General features: G+C 41.4%; 1 long non-coding RNA gene across 1 annotated transcript in view; it reads left to right on the forward strand.

The window, feature by feature from the left end:
- The window catches only part of LOC105879996 (uncharacterized), a 53358-nt gene extending 46615 nt beyond the window's left edge, over window positions 1-6743 (forward strand). Inside the window, exons 4-5 of the long non-coding RNA XR_001157971.2 lie at window positions 4265-4519; window positions 4729-6743. This is a non-coding gene — a long non-coding RNA (uncharacterized LOC105879996). The remainder of the gene's footprint in view (window positions 1-4264; window positions 4520-4728) is intronic.
- Window positions 6744-18647: the final 11904 nt, after the last annotated feature.

Raw genomic sequence — 18647 nt, forward strand, 5'->3', positions numbered from 1 at the left:
GTAATAACATATAAGAAATCTGTCTGTCTCTGCTTGCCCCAACCCCTCTGAGATATGGATACTGACGCTTTTTTCCATTCAACTGTGCTAGTCATGATGTCTACACTGTCCTTCCCAGCCCTGTCCTGTTTGTGTGAAATAGTTCTGACCAAGGCTGGCAGCACAGCAGTAGGTTAACTCAACCAGAATACCAGGTTGTGAGGTTGTTGAAATGATCTAATTTGTGATTCTCAATATGAGGTCAATATTCAAATCATCTAAGAGGCTCTTTCAGACAAACAAATATTTGTAACTTGAGGGTAGGCATGAATATTTTGGAAAAAAATCTCTTAAGTGATAATGATTTTCCCCATAACTCCAGGCTTACCATCCTTAACACAATAGACAAGAATGTGAACTCTGGAGCCTGATTGGGTTTAAGTTCTGGCTTTGCCACCTATGAGCTGTGTGACACTGAGCATATTGCTTAATCTCTCTATGCCTCAAGTTCCCCATCTGTAAGACAGTGGTAATAATACCTACCTTCGTCATAGAATTGTTGTGAGGAATAAATGAGTTAATATGTGATAAGCACTTAAACTATATAAGCGTTTGCTGTTATTACTATTACTTTTATTGCTGTTTTTATTACTCCACTGGAGGGAGACAAAGTTGATCAGAGGGTGAGATGCCTGAATTAGTGCTTTGAAGATGATGCAGGTAGAAGGAGTGGCAGGGTTCATGGTATGACAGGGGAAGTGGGTAGCAGAGTTGGAATGGAGGAAAGATCATTCGTTGAAAGGAAAAAAATTTGGAGTAGCATTAAATTTCTCTCTGAGACTAGAGTACCTGAGTTTACTACTTAATGGTGGCACAACCATGAACAGATTACTTAATTGTTTCCTCAATGCTAAGATGGAGATAATGATAACAGTGAACTATCTTAGAAGGCTGTCAGGAATCAAATGAGTTAATACATAACATGCTGATTTCTTAGAAAAGTGACTGCCATGCAGCAAGTGTTAGCTTTTATTTTTATTGGAGATTAGAAGGTCAGGGAACAGAGAGGCCAATTGTTAGCTGGACATTGACATTATCCTAGATGATGGCAAGGTTTGAGGTAAACAAGAACATTGTGAGCCAGCTGTAAAAGTCTTCAATGAATGAGATGACCAGGGGGCTGATAGTAATGCAATTTTCTCTATTGTTACATTCTTTCAGTTTCAGATTTTCTTATATCAACCAAGCCAAACATTTTCAAAATAAAAACTGTCAATGTGATCCATGTCACTGGAACAAAATAAAAAGTTTAAACTCTCCCAAATAAGACAGTATTGGATATCCCTTCCCATATTTAACCCACATGGGTATCCTCTTTCTCTAGCCTTCGTAGATCATGCAGCTGTTCCTAAACTGAGTTGCAATCTGTCACTTGGGCATCTCTAGGGGATAGTCCTAGACCAAACTACAGAAATTTTAATTTAGTAGATGAGGGTGAGACCTAGGATTGTGCATCTTAGCAAAACTGTTCAGTGATTATTTAGGAATACTGTTCATACTGGCCTTATTTTCAAGGGCTCCATAGTCTCATGGGGCTAGTACCTACCATATTGGAGAGTAGAGATATGGAACTGTCCTATCATCACCAGATGTTCTAGTGGATAGCACTGGTCTAGACCATTTACTCTCTCTAGCCCTTACTGTGATATTTAGCAAATGTAACTTCACCCTCCACTCTTTCCTCCACCTTCTAGACTCTTACTACACAATCTGGACTGTCATTTCCTAAGCAGAAAAGTCCCCATATAGTCTCAGCATTTCTCTGACTATTCTCTTTGCCTCTTGGCCCTAATTTATTTCCTCAGTGCAGGGCCAGCCTATGGTATCAGGGTCCTCTTTGCTCCCCAATGTGTGCTTCCACACTTGTGGGAAAGACTCAGTTACTTGGAGGCTAATGCCTTTGGCTATTAGCTATTCCACTCTCCCCCTTCTTATTAAAAGCTTTACTATCAGCCCCCTGGTCATCTCAGTCATTGAAGACTTTTACAGCTGGCTCACAATGTTCTTGAAAGCTTTGTGTTACCCATATTGTGGAATCAGGTAGTTAAGGCAATGTCATCTAGCTCTCATTGGTCAGGGAGCCCAGCTTTCATCTGGGTTACCATGGGAAAGAAAGTAAAACATAAAATGATCTGTGGGTCCTGCTATGAGAACTGCCTGACCCCCAGGCTGGCCACATGAGCCATCCCCCACTTACAGGCCCCTCTGCAAGCCTCTCCTGTCTCTGAGACTGGTCTGTGTGATATCCTGTCCTCTCATCTGCAGAGTGGCCTGGTTGGCTACAGCCCTACCCCTCACCCAAGGCATGTCACAAGGAGATATGTGGATAAGTGCTCTAGGTCCTAGAATCTAGGGGGTTAGGGAAGGGAGACATTAGTGTGGGCCTGAGCTATTAAGGTATCTGATTTGCTCTTCTTCTTAACTTCACACAGATTAGGTCGGGCAAGGCCATAGGCATTAATGGGCCCCAGAGATGGGAATAGTTTTGAGGAGTAGGGGTGCTGAGTTCCACAGAGCAGCTGAGATATAATAAAAACAATGTAGATTCCAGGAATATTGTCAATAATTGAGCCTTACAAGCCAAATCTGCATTAAGTCCAACAACAAGGAATATTCAAAACTGCAAGAAGAAACCCAATGTCGGAAGCAGGAGCAGAGCAGAAGACCGGGTCAAAGCAGAAATGAGCAAAAGGTATGGGATTTCTAAGCAGGAAACTGGGTTACTGGGGCTCCCTCTCCTCAGTGGGAGGCAGAGGTAGGAGAAAAAACTATAAGACCTGGACTGTGCATTGTAACACACTATGTGTGTGTTAAAATATACATGACATAAAATTTACTATTTTAACTATTTTTAAGTGAACAGTTCAGTAGCATTAAGTACATTCACATTGTTGTACAACTATCATCACCATCTATCTCTAGAACTTTTTCATCATCCCAAACTGAAACATTGTACCCATTTAATTAAAAACTCCCCATTTCTCATTCCTCCCAAACCACTGGTCTTTCTGTCAGTGATTTTCACTGTTCTCAGCACCTCATATAATTGGAACCAAATAATATTTGCTCTTTTATGCCTGGCTCATGAAATATACTTTTAAAATATCCCCTCATAGTTTCTAAGGAATATGTTGTTGTCAGATGTGCACAAGGTTATGCCTCTACTAGGTTTTCAAATAAACCAATCACCTGCCCCTTATCCACCACTGGCTCTGATTCTCCTCTTAATGGAGAAGTGTGCTGTCAGGAGGAAGGGGGCCCACTTTCCCTCTTCCCATTGTTTCTGCTGGTGCTACCAGTTTGCTTCCTCTGTTCCCCAACCTTGATCACCACTGCCAATTTTATCTCTATTCAATCACACGACAGCCATTTCTAACCCCAAAATAGGATGGAATTGTCCCTTTAAAGAGTAAAAATGTTTTCAACAAAGCTTAGGAAGTCTGGCCTCCAAAAAAGTGTGTTTAGGTTCAAACAGATGGCCACAGAACTCCTTTGGTTATCTAAGGTCTGGGATGGGACTCACTCTGTGACACCTGGGATGGGACTCACTCTGTGACACCGCCTACCCCAGTCTCCTTTCTCTATTTGATTTGTGCCCACAGGAAGATGGATATTCCCTTCCACTGCCCACAACTACTGCTTTCCAGCACCAGGCCTCTGTTCTCCTAGGATGAGGGCCTATTTCATGATCCTCTCTCCATTTAAGGGTATCAACCACCTCTTCTGGGTTCCAATCATTAATTCCCAAGGCCCTTTTTACCATTTCTCCTAGAAGGCTTAAGAGTCTCCATGCAAATCAGACTGGGTGGTGGCAGTGACATCCCAAAACTCTCAAGGTGATGAAGAATCTTACCATGACCACTGTGACTCATGAAATAGATGACGGAGGGTCAAGTTGGAGACTGCCAAGTCATAACCAGACACTGTCAGAGGGCTTTGCTGAAAGGCTTCTTATCAGTCATAAAAGGTCAAAAATTAGCACCTTCGTGGTCTGAAAGTAAACACTGAGAAAGAGGAAAGCCCATCGGCTCTAGCAAAAATCTACTAGGTGAGCAACCTTGGCAAGTGATTTAATCTGGCTAAGTCACAGCTTTCCCATTTGCAAAATTAGAATAATATATAGTATCTAATGCAGAGGGTGTATCAGTTTTGATTAATATCGACTGAGAAACAGAAACACAACATAAGCAGTTTAAATAATATAGTTTATTTTTCTCTCACATAGAAATCCTGAGGTACCAAGTCCAGAGCTGCTCCACCACATATTCAGTGACACAGGCTCGCCTCACTGTTGTCCATTCCTTGGGTGTGGCCCTGACCCTCATGGTCCAAGACAGTGACGAGGGCCGCAGCTATCATATTAGTATTCCAGGAAGAGGATAGAGGAAGAGATGAAGAAGACACAAAGGGCATGTACCATCTGTCTTTAGAGGAAAGTTGCCAGAAGCTTCCATACAACACTTCTGCTTCTATTTCATTGGTAAGAACTTAGTCACATTTAGCTGCAGGAGAGGATGGGAAATTCCAGACAGCCTTGTGTGCACCTAAAATTAGAAATTCTAGTACTATGGAAGAGGGGTAAGGTGGATTTGGGAGAGAAATTTGAGGCTCTGATACATAAGTTATTTGTTGTAAAGATTAAAGTGTTCCAACAACAAATGTTGTCTACTTTTAATATTCTTCCTTAAGGGGTTCCTAAGGAGCAACTTGAGGAAGCAGAGATAAGAGTGGCCCCCCAAGTGAAGAGAAGATGCGGCTTTCATTTTACTCTTCGTCAAGATGGTGACGTACCCAGACATTGTAGCCTACGTGGTGTTGACTAAAAATTTTCAAAGTTGTTACCTCTTTACAGATTAAAATAAATAGAACCCTACTGGGACTTTGCTTGCTTTGAGAGTGTCACAGTGATTCACTGTGAGACAACCGGGGCAGGCTCTAAGAACGCAACACACCAATATCCTAACTAGATATAGTTTCTGGAAGGGACAATTCTCAAAAAATCTGTACCTCCTCATACTCCATTCACCATCACTGTGAGGGTTTCCTTTTCTGTAACAACGTCCACTGTCTAGGGCCCAATCAGCACCATCTCCAACATAAGTCTGACTTCCCTCTGCCATCACATTCTATCTGTGGTGCAGACAAGTGCCTGGAGAATATTGTTTCTTCTCTATCTTAATAAGTCCTGTATCACTCACTCACTAAGATGTATTATGTGATTTCTTTCATTCTAGGGAGCACAATTCCTACCAAAGCCACTAATGCACACCGAATAAATAATCAAGACATTGGAAGAATTGACTGATTAACTAGGAACTACTAAGACAGACTTCCCATAATCTCAAGGCTGTGGTGGTTAGATTCTAGTCTAATGGCCTTCAAAAGGCTATTTTAGCAGAAACTGACCCTAATTTTTTTTCTATTGAAATATTACATTGCATCCCAATATGTAAAACCTATTAAAAGCAGAGTTGGTCTTGAAGGTGGGAAGGGCTAAAGCCCAGTCTACTCAGCTTCTTGCCAAACACCTTGACTACCATGTGAGGAAGCCCTGGAGGTACTTCTATGGAACACTAAAGCTTGCTCTACTGGTCTCAGTTTGAATACCCCTGTTCTGGTCCATTCTCTGGCTTTAAGAGTTAAGGGCAAAGAAAAAAGCTTTAGAATCAGTAAGGCCAGGTATCAAATGTTGAGCTCTACCTCTTATTATAATAACAATATCCTTGCAATCCTGATTTCCATGCTACACTACCCTACAAAGTGACATTCCCTCCTTAGACTCCCAGTCAAATGTATCCATCTCTTCCTGGTCTAACTTCCCATCCCTTCTTCCTTATTTCCTCTCAAATCTCATTTGCCATGACTGATGAAGGAAAGAAGAAGGGAGAAGGAGATAAGGTGAAGTAAGAGAAACTAGGCTCGCAGATGGAGGGGTAAGAAGCCAGAGCTGTGTAAGAATAAGCACCACTGATGCCCAGCAGGTCTAGAAGCCAAAGCCCAGGTACCTTTATTCAGAGCCAAGACTAGATCCCAGCTCAAGTAGCGCACCTCATGCCTCCTCTTTCCTGTGTGCCTCCGCCCCATTCCTGCTGGGGATTCCCAGGTCCATCTTGCCAGAGTTAAAGAGGGTAGGCCACAGGAGAGAATGAAGAGAGATGAAGAAAAGAAGCAGAGAGCATCAGTGGAATACTTGTCTGGTTCGGATTCCTTTGCAATCCCTTGACTGCCTCCTCTGAAGAGCTCTACCCGCAGCTGTGCTGGCCCCACTGTGTAGCCTTAAGAATTCCATTCCGTCATCAGCCTACATCAGAGGCTTTTCTCGCTGGGGAAGACAGGAAGACAGATGTTGATCTAGGTGCCTAAGCAGGCATTCAACTAACATTACTGAGTACCCATTCTATGGTCAGTATTCTAGGCACAGGTGATTCAAGGATGAACAAGAAAGATGTCCCTATCATAATGAATCTTGCAGAAGCAAAGTCTTATACAAAGGACTGCAGAAAGCCTTTCCAAAACAGTCAGCTGAGACACTTAGAGCATAATAGGGTAGGGAACTTGTGGCCTGGGGGTCACATGTGGCCTTCTGGATCCTTGAGTGCAGCCTTTTGACTGAATCCAAATTTTACAGAACAAATCCTTTTATTAAAGGGGGTGCAAGGGAGAAATATGAAACTTTTCTTGCCTCCTTTAGTGCTCAAAAAAGAACAATCTTGAAATCAGAAGGCCACAGGTTCCCCACCCCCTCAAAAAAAAAAAAAAGGGGGTATGCTTGATCTTGTAAGGTCATCATGCAAGAGAAGATAAAGGTTTCATCTTAGATGCCAACTCTGATTGACTGGTGGTGGTTGTCTGGAGTCCTATGAGGATTGTGAAACCCCGTCTGAGCTCAGCATGAAAAGGGCCTGTGACAGATTAGCAACGTCTGCCACATGTATTTAAAGGATGAGTGAAGGCAAATGTGCTACACATTACTATCTTAGCCTAATGTAGACTATCCTACAGTTTTCACAGTTGTTTTACACCTGTTCATTTTCCAACTAGGCAACAAGCTCTAGGGAAGGCACCATTATGCAGCAGCAGGAGCACCGGAAGCTGAGCAGAAGAACTTTCTTTTCTCTTCTGAAAGGTAGCACGGTGGGATGAAATCAGAGAGGCATGGCTTTGGAGCCAGGCACTCTACTGTTCCACAGATTGTCTGATCCTAAACATGTTACAGTCACTTCTTATTTCTTCATGGTAATTATATTCTATAAAGTCTCTACAAACACCGAATGAGCATTTGCTAACGAACTGTTACTCATAGGAGAAACTTTGTTAGGCACCTGCAAGCCTCTGGTCACATTTTCATCAACTAATCAATACATAACCTCATTTCATGTATGTTTCTGCTTAGAGACACCTTATTTAATATTCATTATTGATTCATCAACACTGAACACACGGACAGTAGTGCTATAATTCATGCCTGAATGGAGCTTATCTAACACATGTGTTTTCTCTGTAAGGTACATCAAAGCCTTCTTGCTCTTAGGAACACTAGACAGCACTTCAACACTATGATTAGGGCCCATTTTAAACAGCAAAATCACCAAAAATGCAAAAATGAAAAACACATAGCACCAAATAGACTGCAAAAAGGATCTTGTTTACAGTACGAGAGATGAAGCAAGAAGACAAGGCATTGCCTTGTTCGACCTCAGCTGCTAATGTGCATGTTAGAAAATTCCAATTTTTCACTGATCTGCACTTGTCCATGAGTGACCACAAAAGTGCCATGAGTAGTGATTTGGGTTTACAAATAAATTTTAGCAAGTAGGCAAATCTGCAGTTACAGAATCCATGAATAATGAGGATGGTCTATACTAGATCTCCGTGAGCCTTGGTAATGGTACTTCCCTCACACTACAGATTAAATGAGAGAAGGTATATAAAATGCTTTGCATGATTCTAGTTAGCTATTCTTTACCAAATTTTTGTACTTTCAACCTCTGTACCTTATCTGCCATGCTCCAACCAGAGACATAAGTAGATACCAAGAAAGTTCCAGCCAAATGTATTATCTTTGTCCCTGGAGCATAGTCCAAAAACCATCCACACTAGCTCAAGTAGAAAAGAAGGTATTTTGAACACATACAAGAGGCTATCATTTGAAGCACTAAAGTGCAGCTATCAGCACAGCTGGGCCATCCTGGGATGGGACCGAAACAGGAAGATCAGAAGCATCCCACCTCTCACATGCCTGCACTCTCTGCCATTTGTCCCTCTCTCCAAGAGTCTGCTATACATTCCTGCTTCCCTCAGCAGACAGGAGGTTTCCTCTGCTTTCTCTCACTTCCTTGCATCCTCATAATTTTGACTTTTATGTGGTTCTGGCTTCTATAGCACTGATTATAGCCCGACTCTACATGGCAGGTGCATACCTGTCATTTTTTTACTCTCTAGCACCATTCTCCCACCTTTGGTAACAGAGGAACCAACTGCACCTCTGCCTCTAGGATTGGCCTGTGAGTGAGGCATGGCCATTGACTCTCTCTTCTGAAATCTGATCTGTCTTGGTTATCTTCTATCACTTCTGTCATTACTCTGTATGTCTGTTTGCTGCCCCATGGCTTTTGTTTGCTCAGAGCTGTTTATTCATGGTTTCTGCTTACTCATGAAGTCTGAATACTGCCTTCTCTCTCTGTCTTTCAACTTCTGCACTCATTGATGATTTTTTTTCCTGGTCTCTCTGGTTCTGATTCTTGAAAGAAAAAAAATCTTATCGTCATAGTTAATTGCCAAGTATTTGGGCAGAACTTTCATGCCAAGATGCCATATACACCAACATCCAGCCTATTGGACAGCTGCCCCTAGATAAGGGCCTGCCACGGCCCAACAAGTAGTACATAGGGTTGTAGGGGCTAGAGGTGTGCATGTGGTATTGAACGTGGCCACCTATGTTTAAAGATTTACATCAAGCTGGTTATCCAGATCTTTCTCTTTTTCTAACACTTCATGCCCAACCTATGAAGAAATCCTATTAGCTCTACTCTCAAAATATGTTTAGGATGTAATCACTTCTCACTGCTGCCACTGCTACCACTCTGCTCCAAGCCACAATGCCTTTCACCTGCAGCATTCCAGTAGCCTAAGAGGTCACCTGCTTCTACCCATAATCTATTCCCAGTAGAGTAGCCAGAGTGATTCTTGAGAAGCCTGAGTCATGTCACATTATTCCTTTGCTTCACATATGCCAGTGGCTCCCCATTTCACTCAGAGTGAAAGCCAAAGCCCTAGCTCTGTTCCTCTGACCCCATCTTTACCACTTGCCCCTTGCTCACTCTCTAGTCTAGCCACACTGGTCTTGTTTCTCTGCAGGTATTCCAGGCATGCTTTTACCATGAGGCCTTTGCTCCAGCTGCCCCATCTGCCTGAAACACATCTCCTACAGACAGTGGCTTCCTTGCTTGACCAACTTATTTCATTCTACAACTGTATTCAGTTACACTCTCTAATCAGTAAATACTGTGGTATTAAATACAATAGTTACCCACACAGCCATTCCTTCTTACATTATAGCACTTTTTATTTCTGCACTTATCCCTTTCTAACATAGTTTACAAATTATGCTTATTATTTATTGCTTATATCCCCATTAGAATGTAAGCTCTACAAAAATAGAGATCTTTGTTTTGTTCCCTGACATACACTGAGGAATTACAACAGTGCCTGGCCAGGCACTCCATAAATATCTATTGAATTGAATTGAACTGAATTCCTCGGTAGGCAGCTAGAAACAGCAGGTATACATATATTCCCTATGCAATATAAAATATGTCTTTCAGAGAAATGTATAACATTAAAATCACATATTAGAAAAGAGGAAAAGTCTCAGATCAATAATCTAAGCTCCCATTCAAAATCTAAAAGAGGAGAGCAAAATAAACACAAAGCAAAGGAAGGAAATAAGAAGGGACAGAAATTAATGAAATTCAAAACACAAAAATAAAGAAAGTCATTGAAACAAAGATCTGGTTCTTTGAAAAGATCAATAAAATAGATAAACCTTGGAGAGAGTGGGTTAGTGGGGAAGTAGGTAGGTGAGTGAGAGAAGAAAAAAAAAAAACAACAGAAAAGCCTCTAGCAAAATTGATAAAGAAACAAGAGAGAAGACACAAATTACTAATATTAAGAATGAAACAGGACATAGTACAGATCCTGCAGACTTCTAAAGGATAATAAAGGAATACTACAAACAACTCTATGCACATGAATTTGACAACTCAGATTAAATGGCACAACTCACCCAATACAAGATAGATCATTTGAAGAACACTGGAACTATTAAGGAAATTGATTGAACCTATCAGAATTGCTAAAATAAAAAATAATACCAAAATTTTAGTAAGGATACAGAGAAACCAGATCATTCATACATTGCTAGTGGAAAGAAAAATGGTACAGCCATTGTGGGAAACAATTTGGCAGTTTCTTAAAAAATTAACCCAGCAACTACCATACAACCCATCAGTTGCACTCCTGGTCATTTATCTCAGAAAAATGAAGGCTTACATTCACATAAAAATCTGTGCCTAAATGTTTATACCAGCTTTATTTGTAATACCCCAATCTGGAAAAACCCAAAATGTACTTCAATGAGTGAACAGCTAAAAAATTAGAGCTTAGTTCTCTTTCCCTTCTCACAAGATGGCAGATGAAAAAGTTGAGAAACCAGATACTAAGGAAAAGAAACCTGAAACCAAAAAGGCTGATGTAAGTGGTGAGGTTAAAAAAGGTAACCTCAAGAGTAAAAATCCCAAGAAGGGGAAGCCTCACTGTAGCTGAAATCCTGTCCTCATCAAAGGAATCAGCAGATAGTCCCGATCTGCTATGTATTCCAGAAAGGCCATGTACAAAAGGAAATACTCAGTGGCTAAATCCAAGATTGAAAAGAAAAAGAATGAAAAGGTTCTTTTCGCTATTATGAAACCAGCTGGTGACTCCCACTGCTTCACTTAACCAGCCTTTAAAAAATAAACAAACAAACAAAAAAAACCATTGGTGGTGACAAGAATGGTGGCACTTGGGTAGTAAAACTTCACAAAATGCCTAGATATTATCCTGCTGAATATGTGCCTCTAAAGCTATGGAACCACGGCAAATAAACCCTTCGGTCTACATGTGAGAAAACTGCAAGCTAGCCTCGTCCTTCCGGGATGCTTCTGATCATCCTCACTGGACGCCACAGAGGCAAGAGGATGGTTTTCCTGTTAGAAGTTCCCGAGCAGTGGCTTGTTACTTACAACCAGACCTCTGGTCCTCAATTGAGGTCTTCTGCAAAGAACACACCAGAAATTTGTCATCACCTATGAAGAAAAATTTATATCAGCAATGTGTAAATCCCAAAGCATCTTACTGATGCTTATTTCAAGAAGAAGTAGCTGCAGAAGTCCAGGCACCAGGAAGGTGAGGTCTTCAACACAGAAAAGAGAAATATGAGACTATAGAGCAGCACAAGGTTGATCACAAAGCTATGGACTCACAAATTTTACTAAAAATCAACACTATTCCTCAGCTCCAGGGCTACCTGCAATCTGTGTTTGCCCTGACAAATAGTTTACCCTCACAAATTGGCATTCTAAATTTTTTACAAAGAACCTAATTAGGCCAGGCATAGTGGCTCATGCCTGTAATCCTAGCACGTGAAAAGGCCAAGACGAGAGAATCACTTGAGCTCAGGAGTTAGAGACCAGCTGGAACAAGAGCAAGACCCCTGTCTCTACAAGAAATAGAAAAATTAGCCAGCCATGATGTCTCACACCTGTAATCCTAGCACTTTGGGAGGCTGAGGCAGGAGGATCGCTTGAGCTCAGGAGTTTGTGGTTGCAATGATGCCACTGCACTCTAGCCTGGGTGACAAAGCAAGACTCTAGCTCAAAAACAAAACAAACCAACTAATTAAATAACTGATACATTTTTCTGAAAATTAGGTACATTCATACCACAGACTATTACTCAACAATAAAAAAAAACACACATTATCAATACATGCAAAACCTGGATGAATCTCCAAATAATATGCTCATAGCAGTACAATTCATAATTGCAAAGATGTGGAAACAACCCAAGTGCTCATCAATACATGAGTGGATTAATAAAATGTGGTATATGTATACAATGGAGTACTATTCACCTATAAGAAACAATGGTGATATAGCACCTCTTGTATTTTCCTGGATAGAGCTGGAACCCATTCTACTAAGTGAAGTATCCCAAGAATGGAAAAATAAGCACCACATGTACTCACCAGCAAATTGGTTTCACTGATAAAACACCAAGTGCACATATGGGAAAAACATTTATCAGGTGTCGGGCAGATGGGAGGGGAGAGGAGGGTGCGGGTATATACATACATAATGAGTGCGATGTGCACCATCTGGGGGATGGACACGCCTGAAGCTCTGACTCGGTGGGGGGGCTAGACAACACATGTAACCTAAATATTTGTACCTCCATAATATAAATAATTGAATAAATAAATAGGAAATGAAAAGGAAAAAATTTATGCTGAGTGAAAAAAACCCAAAATAAAAATATACATATAGTATGATTTCATTTATAAAACTTTTATTTTTTTAGAGGCAGGGTCTCACTCTGTTACTCAAGAGAACATCCAGGCTCAGCCCCCTGAGTAGTTAAGACTACCAGCACACGCCACCACACTTAGCTTATTTTTTAAATTTATTTTTCATGTAGACATGGGGTCTCTCTATGTTGCTCAGGGTGGTCTCAAACTCCTGGTCCCAAGCAATCCTCCTGCCTCAGCCTCCCAAAGTGCTAAGATTACAGGCATGAGGCACAGCTCATTTTATAAATGAGCTACATCTGGCCACATCTGGCCCATTTATAAAACATTCTTGAGATGACAAAATTATAGAAATGGTGAATAGTCGGGCATGGTGGCTCACGCCTGTAAACCTAGCACTCTGGGAGGCTGAGGCGGGAGGATTGCTCGAGGTCATGAGTTTGAGACCAGCCTGAGCAAGAGTGAGACTCCATCTCTACTAAAAATAGAAAGAAATTAATTGGCAACTAAAAATATAGCAAAAATTAGCCGGGCATGGTGGCACATACCTGTAGTCCCAGCTACTCAGGAGGCTGAGGCAGAAGGATTGCTTGAACCCAGGAGTTTGAGGTTGCTATGAGCTAGGCTAATGCCATGGCACTCTAGCCCGGGCAACAAAGCAAGACACTGTCTCAGATTAAATAAATAAATAAATGGTGAACATATTGGTGGCTACCAGAGATAACAAACTAGGTTGGAGAGGGGGGATTAGGAGGAAGGTAGGTACAGTTATAAAAAGGCAAGCTGGGGGATCCTTGTGGTGATGGAAATGTTCTGTATCAATGTCAATATGCTGGTCATGATACTGTATTATAATTTTTTTTTTTTTTTTTTTTTTGAGACAGAGTCTCGCTTTGTTGTCCAGGCTAGAGTGAGTGCCGTGGCGTCAGCCTAGCTCACAGCAACCTCAAACTCCTGGGCTTGAGTGATCCTTCTGCCTCAGCCTCCCGAGTAGCTGGGACTACAGGCATGCGCCACCATGCCCGGCTAATTTTTTATATATATATCAGTTGGCCAATTAATTTCTTTCTATTTATAGTAGAGACGGGGTCTCGTTCTTGCTCAGGCTGGTTTTGTGTATTATCATTTTTTAAGTTGTTACCATTGGGGAAAACTGGGTAAAGGGTAAACAAGATATTTTTGTATTATTTCTTACAATTATATGTGAATTTACAATTATCTGAAAATAAAAATATAATTTAAATATTCTCTCTCAATTTCAAAATACTATGGACTACATTTAATTATAGCTATTTGGGGGAAGAAGAGCAATACTTTATCAAATTTCATCATTGATTGTAAAACTGCATCTCAATTTCAGAAATGTTAAAGGTAGGAAAGTATACCTTAGAAACTAGGAAATATAAGTATGCATATTTATATAATTATATACATCAGACATAGAAAACCATTTGGAAGAAAAGACACCAAAGTCTTAACAGCAGTCATCTATAAGTGGTAGAATTATGGGCATTTTGGGGGCTTATCTTCATTTTCTCATTTTTCTACAGTGAACACATATTACTTATGTAATTTTAAAGGCACGTCATATTGTTAAGACATTATTTAGACCAACTCTTAATTCATTGCTTGAAAACCTGTAGCCAATCGTAAAATATAATAAGTAGTCACTTCAGTCTTTAATATCATAGAAACCAGCATCTCCCAAAGCAGCCCAGGCAGCTCTAATTATTTGAAATGAAAGCTGTTGAAAGCAAAGGTCTGTACTGCCTGTGCCTTTAGGGGTTTTAAGGACATGGGTTGATCCCAGCACAGGTCAATTAACTTGGCTTATTCATAGAGGAAAATAATAAAGGTACATTGGCCACATGGCTCACAGGGGCCAGGCACTACTCAAACATTGTCCACAAGAGACATAGACATGTGAAAGTAAACAGGCAGTGCAAATCCATCTCTGCTAAGCACCCTTTCTCACAATGGACAATTTCTCATTTCCTCAAGTGGTCAGCAGGAAACACAAACAGACTTTAAAATAGTTGTTATGACCAATAGCAAAAACAAAAGTGTAAAAAGCAATCCCATTAACAACTGAGATTCCAAATTCCTATTAAATACAGTTAATATGTTTATTTTCTTCATTTCATTAAAGAGTTTCTCTTTTCCTAAGCAATAGGTGATATGTGTTCATTGTAATGCATATTGAAATATATAGATACATGAAAAGAGAAATCTTTTTTTTTTTTTTGAGACAGAGTCTCACTCTGTTGCCGGGGCTAGAGTGCCGTGGCATCAGCCTAGCTCACAGCAACCTCAAACTCCTGGGCTCAAACGATCCTCCTGCCTCAGCCTTCTGAGTAGCTAGGACTACAGGCATGCGCCACCATGCCCAGCTAATTTTTTCTATATATGTTTTTAGTTGGCCAATTAATTTCTTTCTATTTTTAGTAGAGACAGGGTCTCACTCTTGCTCAGGCTGGTCTCAAACTCCTGGCCTTGAGTGATCCACCCACCTCAGTCTCCCAGAGTGCTAGGATTACAGGCGTGAGCCACCATGCCCAGCCTACCTTTTATTTTAATTGGGCCCAAGAACCCATTTCACAACAGCGTTGGAGCAGCAGTGGCACATGACCATGGGATCCACTATTCCTATTTCATACCATACAGTGGCTGTGTACAGAAGCTGTCAGCTCGACAAAGTAATGAAATGGCCTTTTGAAAGAGCAACTGAGGTGCTACTTTGTAGGTGATACCCTGCAAAGACAGAGTAACATTTTCCAGGATGTAGCATATACTCTAAATCTCCCATTATTACATGTGCCTGTGTTCTTAGTAGATCTAACACATAGTTCTAGGATCCCAGAGGAGGAAGTAGGAGTGTCCCCAAGCCTTGCTTGCCATCACTCACAGTGACCCACTTGTGGTATTTGTGCTTCTTGTCCCTGCAACTCTGGGCTTTGTGAGTTTAGAGGTCTTGGTGATTGACTGGGGCATCTCTTGATATCCCTTTGCCCAATTTTGATGGTAAATGGAGACAAGGGCAGCAGCCATAACCTGAGAAGGACATGGTAATCAGAAGCCCACCTGGTAAGCCCCTTAAGCAGCAGAGCTGAGGGTGAGAGAAACTAAAATGGGTTGTAGAGCAAGGACACAATGAATACCAGTTGCAACCTTCAACCAGAAACAGTAACAAAGGTCCCACTAATCTTCCTCTTGTAAGGTTCCCCAGGAGAAGAGTCCAAGCAGGATCCTGGAGGAGTTGTTTTGCAGACCTGGAGGTCTACAAAATTAGTAGACCCAGTGCAAAAGTTTGGCTGTGTTGGATGCTATGGTGTGCCACTCAAATCCCCCAGTTGGACTGAGGCAACCTATTCCCTTGGCTGCTAGGAATATTGGCAGCTGATGACTGTCAGACAAGTCTCTCTGCTGATAATTGTCCTCACCTAAAGAGAGTCATCTCACTCAAGTTCATAGGCAGTCCATATCTAATGACTAGTCCATGCCCAGGTATGAAGACCCAGCCTATTTTGCTCCAAAGCAGGGCAACTCCAGAGCTCCCTGTAGGATCGGCTAAGAGACCTTTGTTGTGACCCCACTGCAGTTCAATTTCTTCTACCCAATCCTACTTCCCTTTCTCCTCTTATATTGAATCCCTGGGCACACCCCAATAAACTCCCTGCTTGCAAATATTCATCTCAGAGTCTATTTCTAGGGAACTCAGAATGCAACCGTTATATTCATTTTTTTGGTTTTGTATTTTAACAGAAAATACTATCTAACACTTGCACAAAGCTTTAAAGCTTTAAGTGTGCGACTATATAGAGATATTAAGAATCCCTGGGCGATGATCTATGTCTGGCAAGCTAATTTACCTCACCAGCAACATTGACGCTATTTCTTTTCCTTTTGGAGACCTCGTTTTCCTGGGACTCCATTGCATGAATTAAATACCAGAAGCAGCCAGGAAGCCTTTCAATTCTGCTTCTGTTTAAAGGTCATTTCCTTTCTCCTTCAGCTGTCTGGTCGTGTCAGGCCCTGAGCTTTTCTATCCCATCTTTCTAGAAAGCCACTTGTCACACTAGCTGTCACTGGTCTCCCTCCACCCATATCAAATAAGTTCCAGATACTGAGAGAGTTGTGGGAATCATTCCAGTGCTGCCAGGAGGAAAGGAACATAAATTCCTCTGGCTAGCAGGCACCATCTTGTTTCTCCGATTCTTTCTTTGGCCCCATTCTCCCATGATTGGATAGACTCTCCCTTACCCCACTGCATCTTCAACTTCCTCTGCCCATTGGGATTTCAGTAACTTTTTATAGTGTTTTGCAGTGTATCTGACACTAATCCCTGTATTAGTGACTTATAATAATTTCAAATTTCTGAATGACTAAGCCATAAATGGGAACTAAATTCTTCCCTTCTTTCTTTTCTGCTTCCTTCCTTCAGCAAATTTCTTGCTTACCAACTCTGAGTCATCTCTTCAGTGAAGCTAGGGTATACCTATGCTTATTTAAGGTTATTAAATGTGATATTAAGGACACAGCCATTCCCTCTCAAAACTTCCCTAGGGGCCAAAGCTGGCAGCAGATTGCTGGTCTGGCTGAGTCTTGCAGCACATCCCACTGGAACAACAACCCAGAGCTCATGCCCTTGGATGGAGAGTTTATTAACAGCATTCTCTTTGTGTAGGAATGCCTCCAAGTTTTGTCAAAGCCCACTATATTTAGTGTAGTAAAGTGGAATGTCCCTAACCAGTAGATTTCTATCGACCAGCCAGTCTTCAAAGGCCAACTGGACTGGGAGGCTGGAAACCACAACTAGCCCCCTCCCAGTGGCTCCTTTAAGACACTAGGCCCTCCTGTGTACTTCTAATTCAAAACCCACATAAAGTTGGACCTCCTCCATCCTCACATTGTTGTTGACCTTAGTCCTAAAGCCTGGACACATTTCTCGACCTTTCTCCAACCTCCAGGTTTCTGATTTTGCAATTCATTGTCCATTTATAGCCTGGCCTCTCCCTCAGGACATAGCTTGGGGTCAGCAGAGGGAAATACAGCTCCTCTTCATCACATTATTTCAGAGTAGAGTCTTCTCAAACTGAGATATATAGAGAGAAGGTAGACAAAGAATGTGACTCTTAATATGGTCATTCCTCTATTTGCAGAGCCTTTCTTGTTTTTGCTCATTTGTATCTGACTATCAGCACTATTTCTCTGTCTTTGACTTCAAACTTTTGTTTTGCTCCTGAAGCAGGATTCATCTTCACTCATACCAGTACAAATCAGAGGAAGCTAAAAGAAGTAATATAAATAGCTCCACAGACCTCTGGAAAACTCTGAAATTGGAGGCACTGGGTGCCTCTGAAGAAGTGTGGGGTGTGGGTGGGAAGAGATTGCTTGAAATTCTTTATAATGACCAGTTAGATCCCCACATCTTCTTCCCAGCAGGGCGGAGCCAAATGACTACTGTTCTGTCACCCTGGAAGAAGCCTGGAGTTTTATTCTCTTCAAAGACTGGGTCAAACACTCTGGGCTTGGTATGCCAGGTGCAATGAAAACAGGGGGATTAAATGGAGATCTTCAGACCGAATACTGAGATCCCTGACCCCTCCAGTGCCCTTACTCCTGCTAAGCTCCCAGAAGGCCGGAAGCTAGGTTTATAAAGCCCCATGCAAAAGAATTTCTCTGATGGGGAAACTGACCAGTCTAAAGAAAACTCAAATAATGACATTTGGAGGTCCCTCCTTCCATAAAAGGACTGTGACACAACTGCCAAGCCCAACAAGTCAATAAGCTCTGCCCATTCACAGGGAGTACTTAAGTGCCTCACTCTTAAGTATGAATAGACAGCCTTTTATGAAAAGTTACTAGTGTAAAATATAAACCGAGTTCCAAGGGACAAATAGAAGAAAAGTTCAAAAACTACAATTAACATCCTTAGAAAGGTAAAAGAAGATATTGCATCCATAAAACAAGAACAGATGTCATTTAAATCAAGGCAAAACAAAAATGGGATAGGCGTTATGTATGGGGAGAATACTCAGAGAAC

The sequence above is a fragment of the Microcebus murinus genome, chromosome 4, assembly GCF_040939455.1.
Source record: "Microcebus murinus isolate Inina chromosome 4, M.murinus_Inina_mat1.0, whole genome shotgun sequence".
NCBI lineage: Eukaryota > Metazoa > Chordata > Mammalia > Primates > Cheirogaleidae > Microcebus > Microcebus murinus.